We start from the raw sequence: 21,473 nt of genomic DNA, 5'->3' as shown, positions 1-21,473 counted from the left end.
AAGAAAAAGAAATCAAAGAAGAAAAAAAAATATATGCATATAATAACTGAGGTACCAGTCCAAACATTAGAAAACAATGTTAAAACCTAGCTGGTAGGGTAATGTGTTAGAAGAAATTAAGATCTTTCATTTTATGTGTTGCAACTATTTTTATATTTCTTCCTTGTGTAATCCCCTGTTTTATTTTGCCAGCATAGTCCAGAAGATGCAAGTAGATAAGAAATATTGCTCAAGCCAAATGATTTACAAAGAATAAGAGTGGGGATTGTGAAAAATACGTGTATTTTATGATTGGCTTTTTGGAAATATTAAAATGAATATTATATGTGTTGTGTTAGAAAGTAATGCTGTATTAATTCTCTTAAGTAGTGTGTTAAATATAGTTTTAGGTTACAAAAACTGTTAAAATAGAAACGATGCTATGTAAGATACTTTTTTTAAAGAAAGGACTTACAGCGAGATAGCAGCCACAGGACACCTGGATCTTTCAGAGAAAAAGAATTTATTGCCCTCTTATCAGAAGAAACAAACTTCTTCCCGCCTCCAAGGCGCTGTTAGGATTAGAAGGAAGAAGTGGATGATGACCAGACAGAATCCTGTGTTTGAATGGAATTTATGCACCATGTATGAAGTGTATGACTATGCAACAGGCTATTGCTTTTAAGGGTTAATCCTTTGTTAACGGGGGTCCTTTTTCGGGCCCATGCTGCCCAGAAAAAGGTACCCGGACGTCCGTAACTCTTTGTTTTTGTTGTCTCATGTTGTCCTAATTCAAATTGTCCAAATTATTATTACTCTAATTGTATTACTGTTTTTATAACCATTTTATTACTATGAAACTTTCAAAAATTTTAAAAGCAAGTGATTGATGTTTTTCACACCAGTCTGTTAGGTGAAAATTATCAAAAGATTTTTGTGAATTTTCTAATTTTGGCATTAATGCTGGCGAATTTTCAGGGTTTACTGTCTAATTTTGGGTCGAGAAATCTGTCCCAAACACTGAGGGGACTCTGGAGCTATTTGGGAACAGTTCTTTTTCGAAATTCTTTTTTGTTGGGATCAAAGGGCTGGCATTTGCAGGGGCGAAATAATTCTCTGTCTGTCCTGTATTTATTAAAGCAGCTGTCATATTCCAGCCTCCTCCTCCTCCTCCTCGTCACAAGGTTTGTGTGCATGGATGTGGCTGTGCAGATGAATCGTGACACAAAGTAGTCCCACTGGGTGCTAGGAGTGTGGAAGGCGAAAACACGGAGGCACACCAGGTATCGGTTGCTCAGGGTTACGCGCTGCAGGGGGATCTCTCGGTGCCCGGCAGAAGGAGAGACGTGGAAGGATATGTGCAAGGTGCTGCAGTTTTCACCTGCTGTGGTGCCGTGTATAGACGCAGTGGTGGCAGAAGTGGCGTGACAGGGCACAGGGATGCCGGCTGTGGCTGGACAGCGGCACGCAGCGGCTCGGAACCAGGACCAGGCTGTACCAAAGCTGCGGCAAAAGCAGTGGGGGGTGGCGGCGGGGCCGTGGAGATAGAACTGCGCATGTGTGCGGCTGATCCCGGAAGCAGCGCTGTGGTTCGATGAGGTGGCATGGAGTGATATCGCTGGTGCTGGGGTTGTAGCAACTGCGCATGCGTGGGTTCCGTCACTAGGGCGGCGCGGGCGGTCATCATGGCGGCAGGCGGGCCGGGGCGTGCGGGAGGCGGCGGAGCTGCGGGAATGGGGCTGCGGCTGCGGCCGTGGAAGGAAACGTCGGGACATCCATGGTTGCAGGAGGCGGCGGAGCCACGCCATCCAGCAGCTCTGAAGCGGGAGGGTGCGGTGGGGAAGGCGCGGCTCGGCCCGCCATGCAGCGGCGGCGGCAGGAGAGGGGAAGCGACCACGGGCAGCGCTGACGGGAAGCTGGGCTGGAGCGCCGCGGCGCCGGCATGGGGTGCCTTGGGTGGCTGGGGCGCCCAGGTAAGACAGTCATTAAAACACCCTAAAAATTATTTTAAAAGCCCTGAAAAAGCCCTAAAGGTATCCTAAACATTTCCAGAGAATTCCTAAAAACTCCTGCAAAAAAAGCCCTAAAATATCCCTAAAAATCCCTGAAAAATCACCTGAAAGACCCTAAAAAACTGTTGAACCCCTACCTGTAACACTGTGGCCTCCAAACATCATCTCTACCTATTAATCGGGGTAACTGCAAGACCCTCAAACACCACCACAATCACCAGCTTGAGTTGGTCTGGACAGCACCAAATAAAATAAAATAAAAAGCTTTATAAAAAGAAAAATTAAAAATAAAAATTAAATAAAAAATAAAATAAAATAAAATAAAATAACTGCTTTAAAAATGGGAAAATAAAAAAAATAGAAAATTTTAAAAATAAAAAGCTTTAAAAACAGAAAAATTAAAATTAAAAATTAAAAAAATATATAAAAAAATAAAAGAAATGCTTTAAAAATAGAAAAATTAAAACTAAAAATGAAATAAAAATTAAATTAAAAAATAAAAGAAATGCTTTAAAAATAAAAAAAATCAAAACTAAGAAATTAAATAAAAAATAAAATTAAAAAAATAAAAGAAATGCTTTAAAAATAGAAAAATCAAAACTAAAAATGAAATAAAAAATAAAATTAAAAAATAAAAAAAAGCTTTAAAAATAGAAAAATTAAAACTAAAAATTAAATAAAAAAGAAAATTAAAAAAATAAAATAAATGCTTTAAAAATAGAAAAAGCAAAAAATAAAAATAAAATAAAAAATAAAATTCAAAAAATAAAAAAAAAAGTTTAAAAATAAAAAATTAAAACTAAAAATGAAATAAAAATTAAAATTAAAAAATAAAAAAAGCTTTAAAAATAGAAAAATTAAAACTAAAAATGAAATAAAAATTAAATTAAAAAAATAAAATAAATGCTTTAAAAACAGAAAAAGCAAAAAATACAAATGAAATAAATAATAAAATTAACAAGATAAAATAAATAGTTTAAAAATAAAAAATTAAAACTAAAAATGAAATAAAAAATAAAATTAAAAAAAAGCTTTAAAAATAGAAAAATTTTTAAAAAATTAAATAAAAAATCAAAAAAGCTTTAAAAATAGAAAGACCAAAAATAAAAATTAAAAAAAAAAAAAAATAATAAATGCTTTAAAAATAAAAAAATCAAAACTAAAAATTAAATAAAAAAGAAAATTAAAAAAAATAAATGCTTTAAAAATAGAAAAAGCAAAAAATAAAAATGAAGTAAAAAATAAAATTAAAAAATAAAAAAGTTGAAAATTAAAAAATTAAAACTAAAAAAGAAATAAAAAATAAAATTAAAAAATAAAATAAATGTTTAAAAAAAATTAAAACTAAAAATTAAAAAGAAATACAAAAAAGCTTTAAAAATAGAAAGACCAAAAATAAAAATGAAATAAAAAATAAAAAATAATAAATGCTTTAAAAATAAAAAAATCAAAACTAAAAATCAAATAAAAAAGAAAATTAAAAAATAAAATAAATGCTTTAAAAATAGAAAAAGCAAAAAATAAAAATGAAATAAAAAATAAAATTAAAAAAATAAAAAAATAGTTTAAAAATAAAAAATTAAAACTAAAAATGAAATAAAAATTAAAATTAAAAAATAAAAAAAGCTTTAAAAATAGAAAAATTAAAGCTAAAAATGAAATAAAAATTAAATTAAAAAAATAAAATAAATGCTTTAAAAATAGAAAAAGCAAAAAATACAAATGAAATAAAAAATAAAATTAACAAGATAAAATAAATAGTTTAAAAATAAAAAATTAAAACTAAAAATGAAATTAAAAATAAAATTAAAAAAAAGCTTTAAAAATAGAAAAATTTTTAAAAAATTAAATAAAAAATCAAAAAAGCTTTAAAAATAGAAAGACCAAAAATAAAAATTAAAAAAAAAAAAATAATAATAAATGCTTTAAAAATAAAAAAATCAAAACTAAAAATTAAATAAAAAAGAAAATTAAAAAAAAATAAATGCTTTAAAAATAGAAAAAGCAAAAAATAAAAATGAAGTAAAAAATAAAATTAAAAAAATAAAAATTTGAAAATTAAAAAATTAAAACTAAAAAAGAAATAAAAAATAAAATTAAAAAATAAAATAAATGTTTAAAAAAATTAAAACTAAAAATTAAAAAGAAATACAAAAAAGCTTTAAAAATAGAAAGACCAAAAATAAAAATTAAATAAAAAATAAAAAATAATAAATGCTTTAAAAATAAAAAACTCAAAACTAAAAATTAAATAAAAAATAAAATTAAAAAAATAAAATAAATGCTTTAAAAATAGAAAAAGCAAAAAATAAAAATGAAATAAAATATAAAATTTAAAAAATTAAATAAATAGTTTAAAAATAAAAAATTAAAACTAAAAAGGAAATAAAAAATAAAGTTAAAAAATAAAAAAAGCTTTAAAAATAGAAAAATTAAAACAAAAAATTAAATAAAAAATAAAAAAGCTTTAAAAATAGAAAGATCAAAAATAGAAAATTACATAAAAAATTAAAAAAAGCTTTAAAAATAGAAAAAGCAAAAAATAAAAATGAAATAAAAAATAAAATTAAAAATAAAATAAATGCTTTAAAAAAAATTGAAACAAAAAATTAAATAAAAAATAAAATTAAAAAATAAAATAAAAAGCTTTAAAAATTGAAAAATCAAAAAAAAAAATTAAATAAAAAGTAAAAAAAATAAAACATGCTTTAAAAATAAAAAAATCAAAAATTAAAAATTAAATAAAAACTAAAAAAAAATGAATTATTTAAAAATAGATAAAGCAAAAATAAATATGAAATAAAAAATAAAATTAAAAAAATAAAATAAATAGTTTATAAATAAAAAATGAAAACTAAAAAATAAAAAAATAAAATTAAAAAAAATAAATGCTTTAAAAAAAATAAAACAAAAATTAAATTAAAAAAAATTTAAAAATAAAACAAAAACCTTTAAAAATAGATAAATCAAAAATAAAAATTAAATAAAAAATAATCTAAAAAAAGCTTTAAAAGTAAAAACCTGAAAACTAAAAATTAAGATAAAAATAAAAATAAAAAAATCTAAAAAATGCTTTATAAATATAAAAATTAAAACTAAAAATTAAAAAAAAAGAAAATTAAAAAATAAAATAAATGCTTTAAAATATAAAAATTAAAACTAAAAAAAAGGTTAAAAAAAGCTTTTAAAATAGGAAAATTAAAAAAAATATTGAATAAGAATTAAATTTAAAAAAAAAAAATTAATTAAAAATAATTAAAAACCAAACTAAATCCCGTAAAGTGCCGTAAAAGTTCCATAAAAGGTAGTGTCGTAAAGCGCGACTGTCGTAAAAATTGCGGTTTTACGACAGTCGCGCTTTACGGCACCTTTCACGACAGTCGCGCTTTACGGCACCTTTTACGACAGTTTTACGACAGTCGCGCTTTACGGCACCTTTTACGACAGTCGCGCTTTACGACACCTTTTTTTTACGACAGTCGCGCTTTACGGCACCTTTTTTTTACGACAGTCGCGCTTTACGGCACCTTTTACGACAGTTTTACGACAGTCGCGCTTTACGGCACCTTTTACGACAGTCGCGCTTTACGGCACCTTTTACGACAGTTTTACGACAGTCGCGCTTTACGGCACCTTTCACGACAGTCGCGCTTTACGGCACCTTTTACGACAGTCGCGCTTTACGGCATCTTTTACGACAGTTTTACGACAGTCGCGCTTTACGACACCTTTTACGACAGTCGCGCTTTACGGCACCTTTTACGACAGTTGCGCTTTACGGCACCTTTTACGACAGTTTTACGACAGACGCGCTTTACGACACCTTTTACGACAGTCGCGCTTTACGGCACCTTTTACGACAGTTTTACGACAGTCGCGCTTTACGGCACCTTTTACGACAGTCGCGCTTTACGGCACCTTTTACGACAGTTGCGCTTTACGGCACCTTTTACGACAGTTTTACGACAGTCGCGCTTTACGGCACCTTTTACGACAGTTGCGCTTTACGGCACCTTTTACGACAGTTTTACGACAGTCGCGCTTTACGACAGTTTTACGACAGTCGCGCTTTACGGCACCTTTTACGACAGTCGCGCTTTACGGCACCTTTTACGACAGTCGCGCTTTACGGCACCTTTTACGACAGTTTTACGACAGTCGCGCTTTACGGCACCTTTTACGACAGTTGCGCTTTACGGCACCTTTTACGACAGTTTTACGACGGTCGCGCTTTACGGCACCTTTTACGACAGTCGAGCTTTACGGCACCTTTTACGACAGTCGCGCTTTACGGCACCTTTTACGACAGTCGCGCTTTACGGCACCTTTTACGACAGTTTTACGACAGTCGCGCTTTACGGCACCTTTTACGACAGTCGCGCTTTACGGCACCTTTTACGACAGTTTTACGACACCTTTTACGACAGTCGCGCTTTACGACACCTTTTACGACAGTTTTACGACAGTCGCACTTTACAGCAGTTTTACGACCTTTTATTGAAATTTTACAGCCCTTTACAGCACTTTAAAGTTTTTATTTTGTTTTTCATGTATTTTTAATTAATTTTTTTTTAATTTTTCTATTTTTAAAACTTTTTATTTTTTTAATTTTTTATTTGTTTTTATTTTTAGTTTTCCTATTTTTAAAGCTTTTTATATGATTTTTAAAATTTTTTTAAATTTAATTTTTAAATTTAATTTTTCTTTTTTCAAAGCTTTTTATTTTTTTAATTTTGTTTTTTATTTAATTTTTATTTTTCTATTTTTAAGGCTTTTTATTTTTTTAATTTTATTTTTTATTTATTTTTGTTTTTAATTTTCCTATTTTTAAACCTTTTTGTTTTTTTAATTTTTTTATTTTTTTTATTTTTAAAGCATTTATTTTATTTTTTAAATATTTATATTTAATTTTTAATTTTTCTATTATTAAAGGTTTTTATTTTCTAAAATTTATTTTTAATTTTTTTTTAAATTTTTCTCTTTTTAAACTATTTTTTTAATTTTATTTTTTTATTTTTATTTTTAATTTTTCTATTTTTAAAGCTTTTTATTTTATTAATTTTTATTTAATTTTTATATTTAATTTTTTTATTTTTAAAGCATTTATTATATTTTTCAATTTTGCTTTTTTTTGAATGCTTATTTTTAATTTTTCTATTTTAAAAGCATTTATTTGATTTTTAAATTTTTTTAATTTAATTTTTAATTTTTCTATTTTTAAAGCTTTTTTAAAATTTTTTTAATTCGTTTTTATTTTTAACTTTTCTATTTTTAAAGCTTTTTATTTTTTTTAATTTTTTTTTTTTTAATTTTCTATTTTTAAAGCATTTATTTTCTTAATTTTGTTTTTTATTTATTTTCCTATTTTTAATTTTTGTATTTTTAAAGCATTTATTTTTTAATTTTGTTTTTTATTTTATGTTATATTTATTTTTTCTATTTTTAAAGCAGTTATTTTTTAATTTTGTTTTTTATTTAATTTTTACTTTTTAAATTATCTATTTTCAAAGTTTTTGATTTTTAAATTTTATTTTTTATTTTTTTTATTCTTAATTTTTTTATTTTTAAATTATTTATTTTTTAATTTTATTTCTTACTTATTTTTATTTTTAATTTTTCTATTTTCAAAGCTTTTTTATTGTTTAATTTTATTTTTTATTTACTTTTTATTTTTAATTTTATATTTTGAAACCTTTTACTTTTATTTTTTATTTCTATTTTTAATTTTTCTATTTTTAAACCTTTTAATGTTATTAATTTTTTATTTAATTTTTCTATTTTTAAAGCATTTTTTTTTAATTTTGTTTTGTATAAAACTTTTATTTTTAATTTTTCTATTTTTAAAGCATTTATTTTATTTATTTAATTTTATTTTTTAATTAGTTGTTATTTTTAATTTTTCTATTTTTAAAGCATTTTTTTTAAATTTTTTTTAATTTAATTTTTATTTTTATTTTTCTCTTTTTAAAGCATTTTTTTTATTTTATTTTTATTTTTTATTTCTAATTTTTCTATTTTTAAAGCATTTTTTTTTAAATTTTGTTTTTTATTTAATTTTTATATTTTTCTATTTTTAAAGCTTTTTATTACATTTTATTTGGTGCTGTCCAGACCAATTTAAGCTGGTGATTGTGGTGGTGTTTGAGGGTCTTGCATTACGGCACTACATTTTATGGAACTTGTACGGCACTTTACAGCACTTTACATTTTGGGGTTTTTTTATTTGTTTTTAATTAATTTTGTTATTTTATTTATTTTTATTTTTAATTTTTCTATTTTTAAAGCATTTTATTACATTTTATTTGGTGCTGCCCAAACCTGCTGTAGTGCATTTTTATACTTTATAATACTTTGAAGTCATTTTGTTTTGTATCCCCATATTTTTCCCAAATGGTTTATCCCAAACTGTACCCCCCTCCTTCTACCTGTGTTATCCCTCTCCCAGGATGAGATCATCCCCAAACCCCCACCCTGGCTCTCTGTCAATCACTCAGCCTCCCATCCCCTCCATCCAGAAGTTTCGGTCCAAGTGTCGAGTGATTAGCCAGAGGCTGGGGGTCAGCCCCCCAAGCCTTGCCCCATACGCTGTCCTGTATGTCTATCCCCCAGCATCCATCCCTTAGGGCCACTTAATGGTTGGTAGGATGTTATCTACTTTTGGTTTCCACCTCCCTTTAAATGTAACCTTGGCACATCTCCCTGGGGCTCTTGGCAGGAACCCCCTCAGGTGCAGGAGCTCCTTTGGGACTCCTAATAAAACCTTGGAATAACCCCTGCTAAGAGTCGGCGCTTTATCTTCTACCGCTGTCTCTGGTGTCTCTTCTGCTGCAAAGGCAACCAGCCCAGGTGCCCTCAGCATCCTCGGGGCACAGAGGGTGTCTCCCCCCAGCCCAGGTGCCCTCAGCACCCTCGGGGCACAGAGAGTGTCTCCCCCCAGCCCAGGTGCCCTCAGCATCCTCGGGGCACAGAGGGTGTCTCCCCCCAGCCCAGGTGCCCTCAGTACCCTCGGGGCACAGAGAGTGTCTCCCCCCAGCCCAGGTGCCCTCAGCACCCTCAGGGCACAGAGAGTGTCTCCCTGCCAGCCCAGGTGCCCTCAGCACCCTCAGGGCACAGAGAGTGTCTGCTCCCAGCCCAGGTGCCCTCAGCACCCTCGGGTGTTTCCCCGCTCTCGGCCGTGCCGGGGCTGCCGACTCGGACCGGCCGAGGGTTCCTGAGAGGCTCGCACAAACCCGCTCGGCCGCTGATTGTGGTGGTGGTTGAGGGTCCCCAGGACAAGGGAGGAGACGAGAATCTTGACTCCCCCTTTCAGAAGGCTGAAATATTATTGTACGATCTCTATTATATTAAAAGAAAATGAGATATTAGAACTACACTAAAAGAGCAAGGAGACATCAGAAAGCTGGAAAGGAATGAATAATAAAAACCTGGGACTGCTCACAGCCCCGACACCGCTGGACAATGATTGGTCATCAGGTAGAAACAATGCACAGAAGACCAACCCAAGATGCCCCTGTTGCTAAACCATCTCCAGCCCACACTCCACAGCCAGCAGATCGTTATTGGTTCCATTTCTGTTCTGAGGCTTCTCAGGAGAAAAATCCCAGCAAAAGGATTTTCATCAAACACGTCAGTGCCAGGTGATGGCACGGGCAGCATCGGCCGGCCGAGGTCACTGTGTCATCCCTGCCAGCCCAGGTGTCACAGCAAGGAGGAGAGAGCTCACCCTGCAATACAGAGCAATACAACACAACACACATATTAACACAAGATGATAACCTTTTTCTATTTTCCTTACATGTGGATTTATTGTTACAGGACACCCAAAACAACAAAAGCACACAAAGAACAGCACTCATCTACCATTAACACCCCCTTCACATGACACACAAACTCACCATCCCTCTCATCGCAACTGCTAAATTACACCCCAGCAATCATTGCTCCTTGGGAACGTGGTTCCCAGGAGCCTCCAAAACATCCTCCTGCCTGACGAAAACCCCGGTCCCTGGCCGGTCCGCGCTCAAACTTTGGCGATGAACGTCGCCTCGCAGACCGACCGGGACCGGGGAAAAAAAAAACCAGCCGGGGGAAAAAAAAAAGAAAAAAAAAACCCAGCCGGGGGGGGGGGGGGTAAACCCGGCTGGGGATTTTTTACTCTAAATTTACAAATGAGTTGAAAAACCTGAAAAGCAAAAGTCACACGCACAAGGTTAAATCCAGTCAGCATGCGCTCACACACGCAGAGACGAGCAGACACAGTCACGTGTTCTCACACACGCTCACACACGCAGAGATGAGCAGACGCAGACAGACACAGTCACGTGCTCTCACACACGCTCACGCACTCCTCCCATTTAAACGTTCCCTGCGGCCCTTACTCGAGACGCTGAAGAACGCGGTTCCACGCTTCTTCTGGCTGCCGGTCCTCAACGTCAAATGGTAGATTCTGGGGAAATCGGCAGCCTCGGGGACCTGTGAGATGACAGGAAGTGGTCAATGAGTGGCTGACAGCTAGGACTTGTCCCTGCTCTGACCAATAAATTTTCTACCCAAAACCCCATTAAAGACAGATGAACAATACAGTTTTTATAACTGTTCTACCTAACTGTGACTACATGCCAGGGCAGGGCAGCTCCAACCATAAGCGGTACAACATGAGTACACACCATATAAGCCGACGCATACAGTGCAAGTGTACATGGAGTGTAAGTACATACAATATAAACCAGCATAGGTACACGCAGTGTAAGTACATACAGTATAAGTACATACAGTATAAACCAGCATAGGTACAAACAATGTAAGCACATACAGCATAAGCCACGACTTGAGATAGCTCTCTGGAATATTAATTCTTGAGCCCTATACCCCTTGGGAAGATGGAACCTATAGAACTCCTGCAGTCACGTGAGGAGGGTGTAAGACGCTCCCTCAGGAAGTCCAAGAGAATGGCGTGGAAAAAAAGGCACTAGCAAAGCTGGTAGTGAAAAGGAAGACGGATGAGAACATCTTGTCCCTTTAAGACATTCCTGTCTCAAAGAGTAAAAATGTAAAGATGCTGGAATACGGGATATCCGGAAAGGAACGTGAGTAGAATATGGCCTACGTGGCACGGAATAGTGCCGATAAAGCGTCGAGATGTGACAAAGGCCTGTGACACGGAAAACAATGGACACAGACTACATAACACAGACACGGACGACATGACACAGACATGGACAACATAACACAGACACGGACAACATAACACAGAGATGAGTGGCAACTGCCTGGCACTGTCCCCTTAGGGACCTGAGATTCCTAGCAGAAGATGAGCCAGAGGCTGATGATGCCAAAGGAAAGGAAGCCCTATGACGATAGCACGTGATGATGAAATGGAACTCGTCAAAAGAAGTTAGTGCCGAAGCAGTTAAGAGGATGCTCGAGAGGCTCGGCGAGACTAGAGAAGGAAGCCGACTGCCGGGTGACCGTGGCCGTGGCTCCGGACGTGAAGGCGAGCTCCTCGGGGGAAAGATCCATGACGACGTCGAGTCGAGGAAGGCGGACGACGCCAAGTACGCGAAAATGTGCAGATGGGTCAGAACTGCTGTGCCCGGCAAAGGCTCTGGCGAGGCTGAGGGGAAACCCTCTCCCTTTACTTCCAGAGAGCCCATGCCCCTACAGACCTCTCCGCTAAGCTGACATCTGATTGCCTCCTGTGAGAGTAAAGGCTTTTCCCCTTCTCCCACTCACTGGCCCCAACACTTAGCTTTTGGAAGAGGAGCGGATGAAATCCATCCTCGGTCGGACGTGGACGTGGAGATGCTCTCCGTGTGTGCTTCGGTGCTGCCGTTTCCAAGCTTGGGCTACGAGCCTCCTCAGGGTACCTGAGACAAAACAGAAAACGTGACTATTGCCCTCAAAACCAGTAATCCCCGGGACTCCTCCGCACCACTGCCCCGGCTCACCTCAAATCTTGATTTGGCTCCGGAGGCTGCCCGGAAGATACCTGCAAAAAGAAAAGGTACACGCTTAGCATGCTGCTGTGTAATGCTCACCTATGAGTCAGCCTGCCTAAACTCTGACTCACCTGCCCTCTTCTGTTCCTTGGCGTGCCTAGGGCAGCGACGGCACCTGCAATGAAACAAAGCAGAAAAGCATGCTGAGATACTGTGAACACGCAACCTCCCAAATCTGACAAGGATGCCACACCGATACCTTAAGCTCTCACCCACCTGACATGGGCGTGCTCGGCCAGGATAGATGGCAAGTGGACCACCTAAAATAAAAAAAAAGGAGGAGATGCTTAGAGCTGCAACAAAACTGAGAACTCAGCAATAACAACTGCTTCTGTACGCTAATCAATGCTCACCTTGCCCACTCGGCCTTGACTGCTGCTCTCGGCCTTGACCTCCTAAAAAGAGAAACAAAGAACAATGCTGTAACGGCCACCATTTATGCTTCCTCTGCAGAGACAAACGGTGACTGACCTGCTCGGGGGAATCCCCGCACCTGGGATGGGGGCCCTGCCCTGGATTTTATCCTTCTGCATCTGAAAGAAAGTTAGGACAAGAGTCAAAGGGCTGCAGGATAACTTAAGAGCTCCAGATATCTTCTGTCCATCTACACATCCCACCTAGAGTCCAACTGCACCCCACATTACAAACTCCAAGTCCCCGGGACTTCTCCTACTGCACCAGGCTATGCGGCAGGGCAGAGCAGCTCCGGCACAAATGTGTGTGCACACACCCGTGACACAGGACAGACAAGACGTAACAGACAACAGGGACACAACACGGACAGAAATCTCCTGGCAAGGAAAATGGCTGCGAGGACTGAGAGAATGCAAAAGGAGATGACCAAGGGGAGACCGATGGTGAGCTGATGAGGCTCAGAGAAACCTGGAGGAAGAAGATGTTAACCGAATGATTTATTCCAAGAACTGCAGAGATGGGTGCCTGAGAATCCTACGGCCAGAAGCCTCTGCCTGCCCTCACGTTCTTTCCAGTCCTAGTCCGCCATAATGGATCCTGGCGGGTACAGCTGTCCACAGAGCTCAGAACAAGACCTGAAAAGACACCTGACCGGATGCTTCTAAAGAGACAAGAGAGTCTGATGCCTGTCTGAGCTCCTGAGTCAAAAGTTCTATGGCTTGGGTGCCAGGCTGAGGAATGCAGAGATCACAGATGCTAACAATGATGCCAGGGTTTCTGACAGGCCCCTCAAAGGCCTAAGGTAAAAGACATGACACATCCAAACACACATAATACACAAAAGACAAGTGACACGATACACACCAGGACTGCTCTGCCCTGTGCACCTCAGCACTGTGATCCAAAGTCAGGCTTTGCTTTTAGGGGGCCTAAGGGGCTGCTTCATGGACACCCACCCACCTCCAAAGGGGACTCAAAAACCCCTCCCAGTAATTCCCAAACCAGCACCCTGCTTTCATCCCCCCTGTGGGTCGTGGCCCTCTACTTATCTCTCAGACATCTGTGGATGCAGGTCCGTGTCAGGTGCAAAAGAAGGCAGCCGCAACATCTGGGAAGTTCCTGCTGGTACTGTTGTTCAACAGCTTCCTGTTGTTTCTTAGTCATCTACATGAAAGAAATCCAAATATCAGTGCATGATCTCTGCAGCACACCTGCCAAAACCCAACAATTCTGCTACTCACCGTTTTCCCAAGAATGCCCGGCTCCTGGGGCCGCACCCTTCGGCCGCACTCCGAGGCTGATGCCGTTGTCACGGGGTAAGCCTGGGGTAATAGGAGATGAGGTGATTTGGCATGGCTGAAACCTGAGCGGACCCTCGTTCCTCCTCCCTACTTCCCCGACACACCGCAACTCCTTGGCAGGTGCCCGAGGCCACCTGGATGGCACCTTTAAATAGAAGAGTTCAGCGCTTCATCACCAGGTCCTGTAATGCATCCACAGGGCTCGCACGTGCAGGGAACCCGGTGCATCGGCCGGCTGGTGACAGGGGCTTGGCAGGCTCTGAGTGGATGGCCTAAAGCATAAAAACGAGAATGGAGACTTAGACTTGCCCCAGGAATTGAGACCTTAACAACAAGAAATGCTACTGATCACCTTGCTCTCCTGAACTTGACTGCTAGGGTCCAGATTTACTTCCTAAAAATAGACAAAAAAAAAAAAAAAGCTGTAACAGGGTGTCACACTTGACACTCCCCCTGCAGAGACAAATGGTGACTGACCTGCTTGTGGGAACCCCCTCACCCAGGATGGGGGGCTCGGCCATGGATGCAATGCATCTGCATCTGAAAGCAAGTTAGAACATATGTCAAACACCTGCAGGATAACTCAAAAGCTACAAACACCTCAGGTCAATATAGGAATGGCATCTGGAGTCCAAGTACAGCCCACATGACAAATTTCAACTCCCCAGGGCTTGTCCTATTGCACCAGGCTATGCGGCAGGGCAGAGCAGCTCCGGCACAAATGTGTGCGCACACCCGTGACACAGGACAGGACATGACAGACAACGGGGACACAACACAGACAGAAATCTCTGGGCAAGAAGGATGACTGCAAGGAGCACAAGGACAGAAAATTAGATGACTGAGGTAAGATGGATGGTGAGCTGATGAGGCTCAGAGAACCCTGGAGAAAGAAGATGCTAAACTGAATGATTTATTCCAAGAACTGCAAAGATGAATGCGCAGGAGGCCTACGGTCAGAATCCTCTACTTGTCCTCACATTCTTAAAAGTCCTAGTCCACCATAATAGAACCTTCCAGGCTGCAGCTGTCCACACAGCTCAGAACAAGACCTGAAAAGACACCTGACCGGATGCTTCTAAAGAGACAAGAGAATCTGATGCCTGTCTGAGCTCCTGAGGCCAAAGTTCTATGGCTTGGGTGCCAGGCCGAGGAATGCAGAGATCGCAGATGCTAACAATGATGCCAGGGTTTCTGACAGGCCCCTCAAAGGCCTAAGGTAAAAGACATGACACATCCAAACACACATAATACACAAAAGACAAGTGACACGATACACACCGGGACTGCTCTGCCCTGCGCACCTCAGCACTGGGATCCAAAGTCAGGCTTGGCTTTTATGGGGCGCCTCATGGACACTCCCATCTGCAAAGGAGACTCAAAAACCCCTCCGGTGGGTCCCTACCCTGCACGCCGCTTTCATCCCCTCTCTGGGTTGTACCCCTCTACTTATCTCTCGCACAGCTGGGGATGCCGGTCCGTGTCAGGGGCAAAAGAAGGCAGCCTCAACATCTGGGAAGTTCTTGCTGGCGCTGTTGTTCAACAGCTCCCTGTTGTTTCTTAGTCATCTACATGAAAGAAATCCAAATATCAGTGCATGATCTCTGCAGCACACTGCCCAAAACCCAACAATTCTGCTACTCACCGTTCTCCTAAGAATGCCTGGCTCCTGGGGCCGCACCCTTCGGCCGCACTCCGAGGCTGATGCCGTTGTCCCGGGGGTTGCCTGGGGTAAGAGGAGAGGAGGTGATTTGGCATGGCTGAAACCTGAGCGGACCCTCGCTCCTCCTCCCTACTTCCCCGACTCAACACAACTCCTCCGCAGGTGCCCAAGGCCACCCGGATGGCACCTTTAAATGGAAGAGTTCAGGGCTTCCTCACCAGGTCCTGTAACGCATCCACAGGGCACACACGTGCAGGGAACCCGGTGCATCGGCCGGCTGGTGACGGGGGCTTGGCAGGCTCCGAGTGGATTGCCTAAACCACAAAAAAGAGAAAGGAAGCTTAGAGCAGCACCAGAAACTGAGACTGGAGCAATAACAGCTACTTCTCTCCACTGCTCACCTTGACTGCTGGTACCCAGACTTACTTCCTAAAAAGAAAGACAAAGAACAGAGCTGTAACAGAGTCACCACATACGCTTCTGCTGCAGAGACAAATGGTGCCTCACCTGCTCGGGGGAAACCACTCACCCGGGATGGGGCCCTCTGGCACACATTTAATCCATCTGAATCTGAAAACAAAGTCAGGACAAGAGTCAAACTGCTGCAGGATAACTTAAGAGCTCCAGATATCCTTTGTGCATCTACAAATCCCATCTAGAGTCCAACTACACCCCACATTACAAACTTCAACTCCCTGGGACTTCTCATATTGCACCAGGCTATGCAGCAGGGCAGAGCAGCTCCGGCACAAATGTGTGTGCAGACACCCGTGACACAGGACAGGACGTAACAGACAACAGGGACACAACACGGACAGAAATCTCCTGGCAAGGAAAATGGCTGCAAGGACTGAGATAATGCAAAAGGAGATGACCGAGGGGAGACCGATGGTGAGCTGATGAGGCTCAGAGAAACCTGGAGGAAGAAGATGCTAACCGAATGATTTATTCCAAGAACTGCAGAGATGGATGCCTGAGAATCCTACGGCCAGAAGCCTCTACCTGCCCTCACGTTCTTTCAAGTCCTAGTCCGCCATAATGGATCCTGGCGGGGCACAGCTGTCCATACAGCTCAGAACAAGACCTGAAAAGACACCTGACCAGATGCTGCTAAAGAGACAAGAGAGTCTGATGCCTGTCTGAGCTCCTGAGGCCAAAGTTCTATGGCATTGGTGCCAGGCCGAGGAATGCAGAGATCGCAGATGCTAACAATGAAGCTAGGGTTTCTGACAGGCCCCTCAAAGGCCTAAGGTAAAAGACATGACATATCCAAACACACATAATACACAAAAGACAAGTGACACGATACACACCGGGACTGCTCTGCCCTGCGCACCTCAGCACTGGGATCCAAAGTCAGGCTTTGCTTTTAGGGGGCCCAAGGGGCCGCTTCATGGACACCCACCCACCTCCAAAGGAGACTCAAAAACCCCTCCCAGTAATTCCCAAACCAGCCCCCTGCTTTCATCCCCTCTGCAGGTTGTGACCCTCTACTTATCTCTTGCACAGCTGGGGATGCCGGTCTCGGGTGCGAAGCAAGGCCGCCTTGTCAGCCGGGAAGGTCCTGCTGGCATCGGGCTGGTGTCTCTCACACAGCTGTATTAAAGAGAACCAAACATCAGTGCCCGATCGTGGCAGCCCATCGGCCAAAACCCCACAAGTCTGCTACTCACCGTGCTCCTAAGAACGCTCGGCTGCTCGGGCCGCACTCTTCGGGCACGCTCGGAGACCAAGGCCGTCGCCCCGGGGGGTGCCTGGGTTAAGAGGAGATGAGGTGATTTGGCATGGCTGAAACCTGAGGGGACCCTCGCTCCTCCTCCCTACTTCCCCGACTCACCGCAGCTCCTCGGCAGTTCCTAACCTGGCACACAGGGCTGGCGAGAGTGGCAAACCCGGTCCATCGGCCACTGGGGATGGCAGCCTGGCATGCTCTGAGTGGATGGCCTAAGGCACAAAAACGAGAATGGAGACTTAGACTTGCCCCAGGAATTGAGAGCTCAGCAACAAGAAATGCTACTGATCACCTTGCTCTCCTGAACTTGACTGCTGCGGTCCAGCTTTACTTCCTAAAAATAAAGACAAAAAAAAAAAGCTGTAACAGGGTGTCACCCTTGACACTCCCCCTGCAGAGACAAATGGTGACTGACCTGCTTGTGGGAACCCCCTCACCCAGGATGGGGGGCTCGGCCATGGATGCAATGCATCTGCACCTGAAAGGAAGTCAGAACATATGTCAAACACCTGCAGGATGACTCAAAAGCTGCAAACACCTCAGGTCAATATAGGAATAGCATCTAGATTCCAAGTACACCCCACATTACAAATTTCAACTCCCCAGGGCTTGTCCTATTGCACCAGGCTATGCAGCAGGGCAGAGCAGCTCCGGCACAAATGTGTGCACACACCCGTGACACAGGACAGGACGTGACAGACAATGGGGACACAACACGGACAGAAATCTCCTGGCAAGGAAAATGGCTGCGAGGACTGAGAGAATGCAAAAGGAGATGACCGAGGGGAGACCGATGGTGAGCTGATGAGGCTCAGAGAAACCTGGAGGAAGAAGATGCTAACCGAATGATTTATTCCAAGAACTGCAGAGATGGATGCCTGAGAATCCTACGGCCAGAAGCCTCTACCTGCCCTCACATTCTTTCAAGTCCTAGTCCGCCATAATGGATCCTGGCGGGGCACAGCTGTCCACACAGCTCAGAACAAGACCTGAAAAGACACCTGACCAGATGCTGCTAAAGAGACAAGAGAGTCTGATGCCTGTCTGAGCTCCTGAGGCCAAAGTTCTATGGCCTGGGTGCCAGGCCGAGGAATGCAGAGATCGCAGATGCTAACAATGATGCCAGGGTTTCTGACAGGCCCCTCAGAGGCCTAAAGGAAAAGACATGACATATCCAAACAACACATAACACACAAAAGACAAGTGACACGATACACACCGGGACTGCTCTGCCCTGCGCACCTCAGCACTGGGATCCAAAGTCAGGCTTTGCTTTTAGGGGGCCCAAGGGGCCGCTTCATGGACACCCACCCACCTCCAAAGGAAACTCAAAAACCCCTCCCAGTAACTCCCAAACCAGCACCCAGCTTTCATCCCCTCTGCAGGTTGTGACCCTCTACTTATCTCTCGCACAGCTGGGGATGCCGGTCTCGGGTGCGAAGCAAGGCCGCCTCGTCAGCCGGGAAGGTCCTGCTGGCATCGGGCTGGTGTCTCTCACACAGCTGTATTAAAGAGAACCAAACATCAGTGCCCAATCTTGGCAGCCCATCGGCCAAAACCCCACAAGTCTGCTACTCACCGTGCTCCTAAGAACGCCCGGCTGCTCGGGCCGCACTCTTCGGGCACGCTCGGAGACCAAGGCCGTCGCCCCAGGGGATGCCTGGGTTAAGAGGAGAGGAGGTGATTTGACATGGCTGAAACCTGAGGGGACCCTCGCTCCTCCTCCCTACTTCCCCAACTCAACACAACTCCTCTGCAGGTGCCCAAGGCCACCCGGATGGCACCTTTAAATAGAAGAGTTCAGGGCTTCATCACCAGGTCCTGTAATGCATCCACAGGGCTCACACGTGCAGGGAACCCGGTGCATCGGCCGGCTGGTGACGGGGGCTTGGCAGGCTCCGAGTGGATTGCCTAAACCACAAAAAAGAGAAAGGAAGCTTAGAGCAGCACCAGAAACTGAGACTGGAGCAATAACAGCTACTTCTCTCCACTGCTCACCTTGACTGCTGGTACCCAGACTTACTTCCTAAAAAGAAAGACAAAGAACAGAGCTGTAACAGAGTCACCACATACACTTCCGCTGCAGAGACAAATGGTGCCTCACCTGCTCGGGGGAAACCACTCACCCGGGATGGGGCCCTCTTGCACACATTTAATCCATCTGAATCTGAAAACAAAGTCAGGACAAGAGTCAAACTGCTGCAGGATAACTTAAGAGCTCCAGATATCCTGTGTCCATCTACAAATCCCATCTAGAGTCCAACTACACCCCACATTACAAACTCCAAGTCCCCGGGACTTCTCATATTGCACCGGGCTATGCAGCAGGGCAGAGCAGCTCCGGCACAAATGTGTGCACACACCCGTGACACAGAACAGGACGTGACAGACAACAGGGACACAACACGGACAGAAATCTCCTGGCAAGGAAAATGGCTGCAAGGACTGAGAGAATGCAAAAGGAGATGACCGAGGGGAGACCGATGGTGAGCTGATGAGGCTCAGAGAAACCTGGAGGAAGAAGATGCTAACCGAATGATTTATTCCAAGAACTGCAAAGATGGACGCCCGAGAATCCTACGGCCAGGAGCCTCTACCTGCCCTCACGTTCTTTCAAGTCCTAGTCCGCCATAATGGATCCTGGCGGGGCAGAGCTGTCCGTACAGCTCAGAACAAGACCTGAAAAGACACCTGACCGGATGCTTCTAAAGAGACAAGAGAGTCTGATGCCTGTCTGAGCTCCTGAGGCCAAAGTTCTACGGCTTGGCTGCCAGGCCGAGGAATGCAGAGATCACAGATGCTAACAATGATGCCAGGGTTTCTGACAGGCCCCTCCAAGGCTTAAAGTAATAGACATGATATACCCAAACAACACATAACACACAAAAGACAAGTGACACGATACACACCGGGACTGCTCTGCCCTGCGCACCTCAGCACTGTGATCCAAAGTCAGGCTTTGCTTTTATGGGGCCTAAGGGGCCGCTTCATGGACACCCACCCATCTCCAAAGGAGACTCAAAAACCCCTCCCAGTAATTCCCAAACCAGCACCCTGCTTTCATCCCCTCTCTGGGTTGTAGCCCTCTACTTATCTCTCGCACAGCTGGGGATGCCGGTCCGTGTCAGGTGCAAAAGAAGGGAGCCGCAACATCTGGGAAGTTCCTGCTGGTGCTGTTGTTCAACAGCTTCCTGTTGTTTCTTAGTCATCTACATGAAAGAAATCCAAATATCAATGCATGATCTCTGCAGCACACTGCCCAAAACCCAACAATTCTGCTACTCACCGTTCCCCTAAGAATGCCCGGCTCCTGGGGCCGCACCCTTCGGCCGCGCTCCGAGGCTGATGCCGTTGTCACGGGGTAAGCCTGGGGTAAGAGGAGACGAGGTCATGTGGCATTGCTGAAACCTGAGGGGACCCTCGCTCCTCCTCCCTACTTCCCCTACTCACCGTGACTCCTCAGCCATTGCCAAAGGCTACCCTGGTGACACCTTTAAACAGAAAAGGCAGAGGCTTCATCGCCAAGTCCCGTGATTCTTCCGCAGGGCTCGGGAGAGCGGCGCACCCGGTGTGTCGGCCGGTTGGTGACTGGGGCTCTGCGTACTCCGAGTGGATTGCCTAAAGCGCAGAAACAGGAACGGATGCTCAGAGTTGCACCGGAAAGTGAGACTGGAGCAATAACAACTGCTTCTGTACGCTACTCAATGCTCACCTTGCCCGCCGATATCCAGCTTTACCTCCTGAAAAGAAAAAGAACAGTGCTGTAACAGAGTCACACCTTACACTCCCCCTGCAGAGACAAACAGTGCCTGACCTGCCCGGGGGAACCTCCTCACTCGGGGTGGGTGGATGGATTTTGCCCAGGATTTTATCCTTCTGCATCTGAAAGAAAGTGAGGACAAAAGTCAAAGGGCTGCGGGATAACTTCACAGCTCCAAACATCTCCTGTCTATCTAGGAATATCATCTAGAGTCTGGCAACACCCCACAAACTGCAAGTCCCTGGGACTTGTCCTCTTGCAGCAGGCTATGCGGCAGGGCAGGGCAGGGCAGCTCCGGCACAAATATGTGCGGACACCCGTGACACGGAGCGTGATAAACAGGGGGACAACAAACGCAACACATCATGCTTGTGGTGAGGGTCTCGAGGGGAAAAGGCAAAAGGGACCCCAAAGACACACTAGGTAACACGGTACGCCGGACAACACGACGTGGCCCGGAACTGTTCTGCGCTGCCCGCCTGAAAGCTGCCGTCACAAGTAGAGCCTCTCCCTTTAGATGTCCTAAGAGGCCCCTTGGAGAAGATTGCTTTTCCCTCTGCTAATTTTTAAATCTGTCCCAGGAACTCCCAACCCACTACTCTCCCATTGTCCCA

General features: G+C 42.2%; 1 long non-coding RNA gene across 1 annotated transcript; it reads right to left on the bottom strand.

Annotated features, from left to right (window-relative positions):
- Window positions 1–18,850: 18,850 nt before the first annotated feature.
- On the bottom strand, window positions 18,851–20,470 carry LOC139586746 (uncharacterized). The gene is made up of 3 exons (XR_011677950.1): window positions 20,386–20,470; window positions 19,098–20,308; window positions 18,851–19,010 (listed from the first exon to the last, which is right to left on the bottom strand). It is a non-coding gene; the product is annotated as an uncharacterized lncRNA (long non-coding RNA).
- Window positions 20,471–21,473: the final 1,003 nt, after the last annotated feature.

This window comes from Agelaius tricolor, unplaced genomic scaffold, assembly GCF_023055355.1.
Source record: "Agelaius tricolor isolate 1412-34295 unplaced genomic scaffold, bAgeTri1.0.p SCAF_136, whole genome shotgun sequence".
In the NCBI taxonomy this organism is placed as follows: Eukaryota; Metazoa; Chordata; class Aves; order Passeriformes; family Icteridae; genus Agelaius; species Agelaius tricolor.
This window is presented reverse-complemented; position numbering and strand designations above follow the sequence as displayed.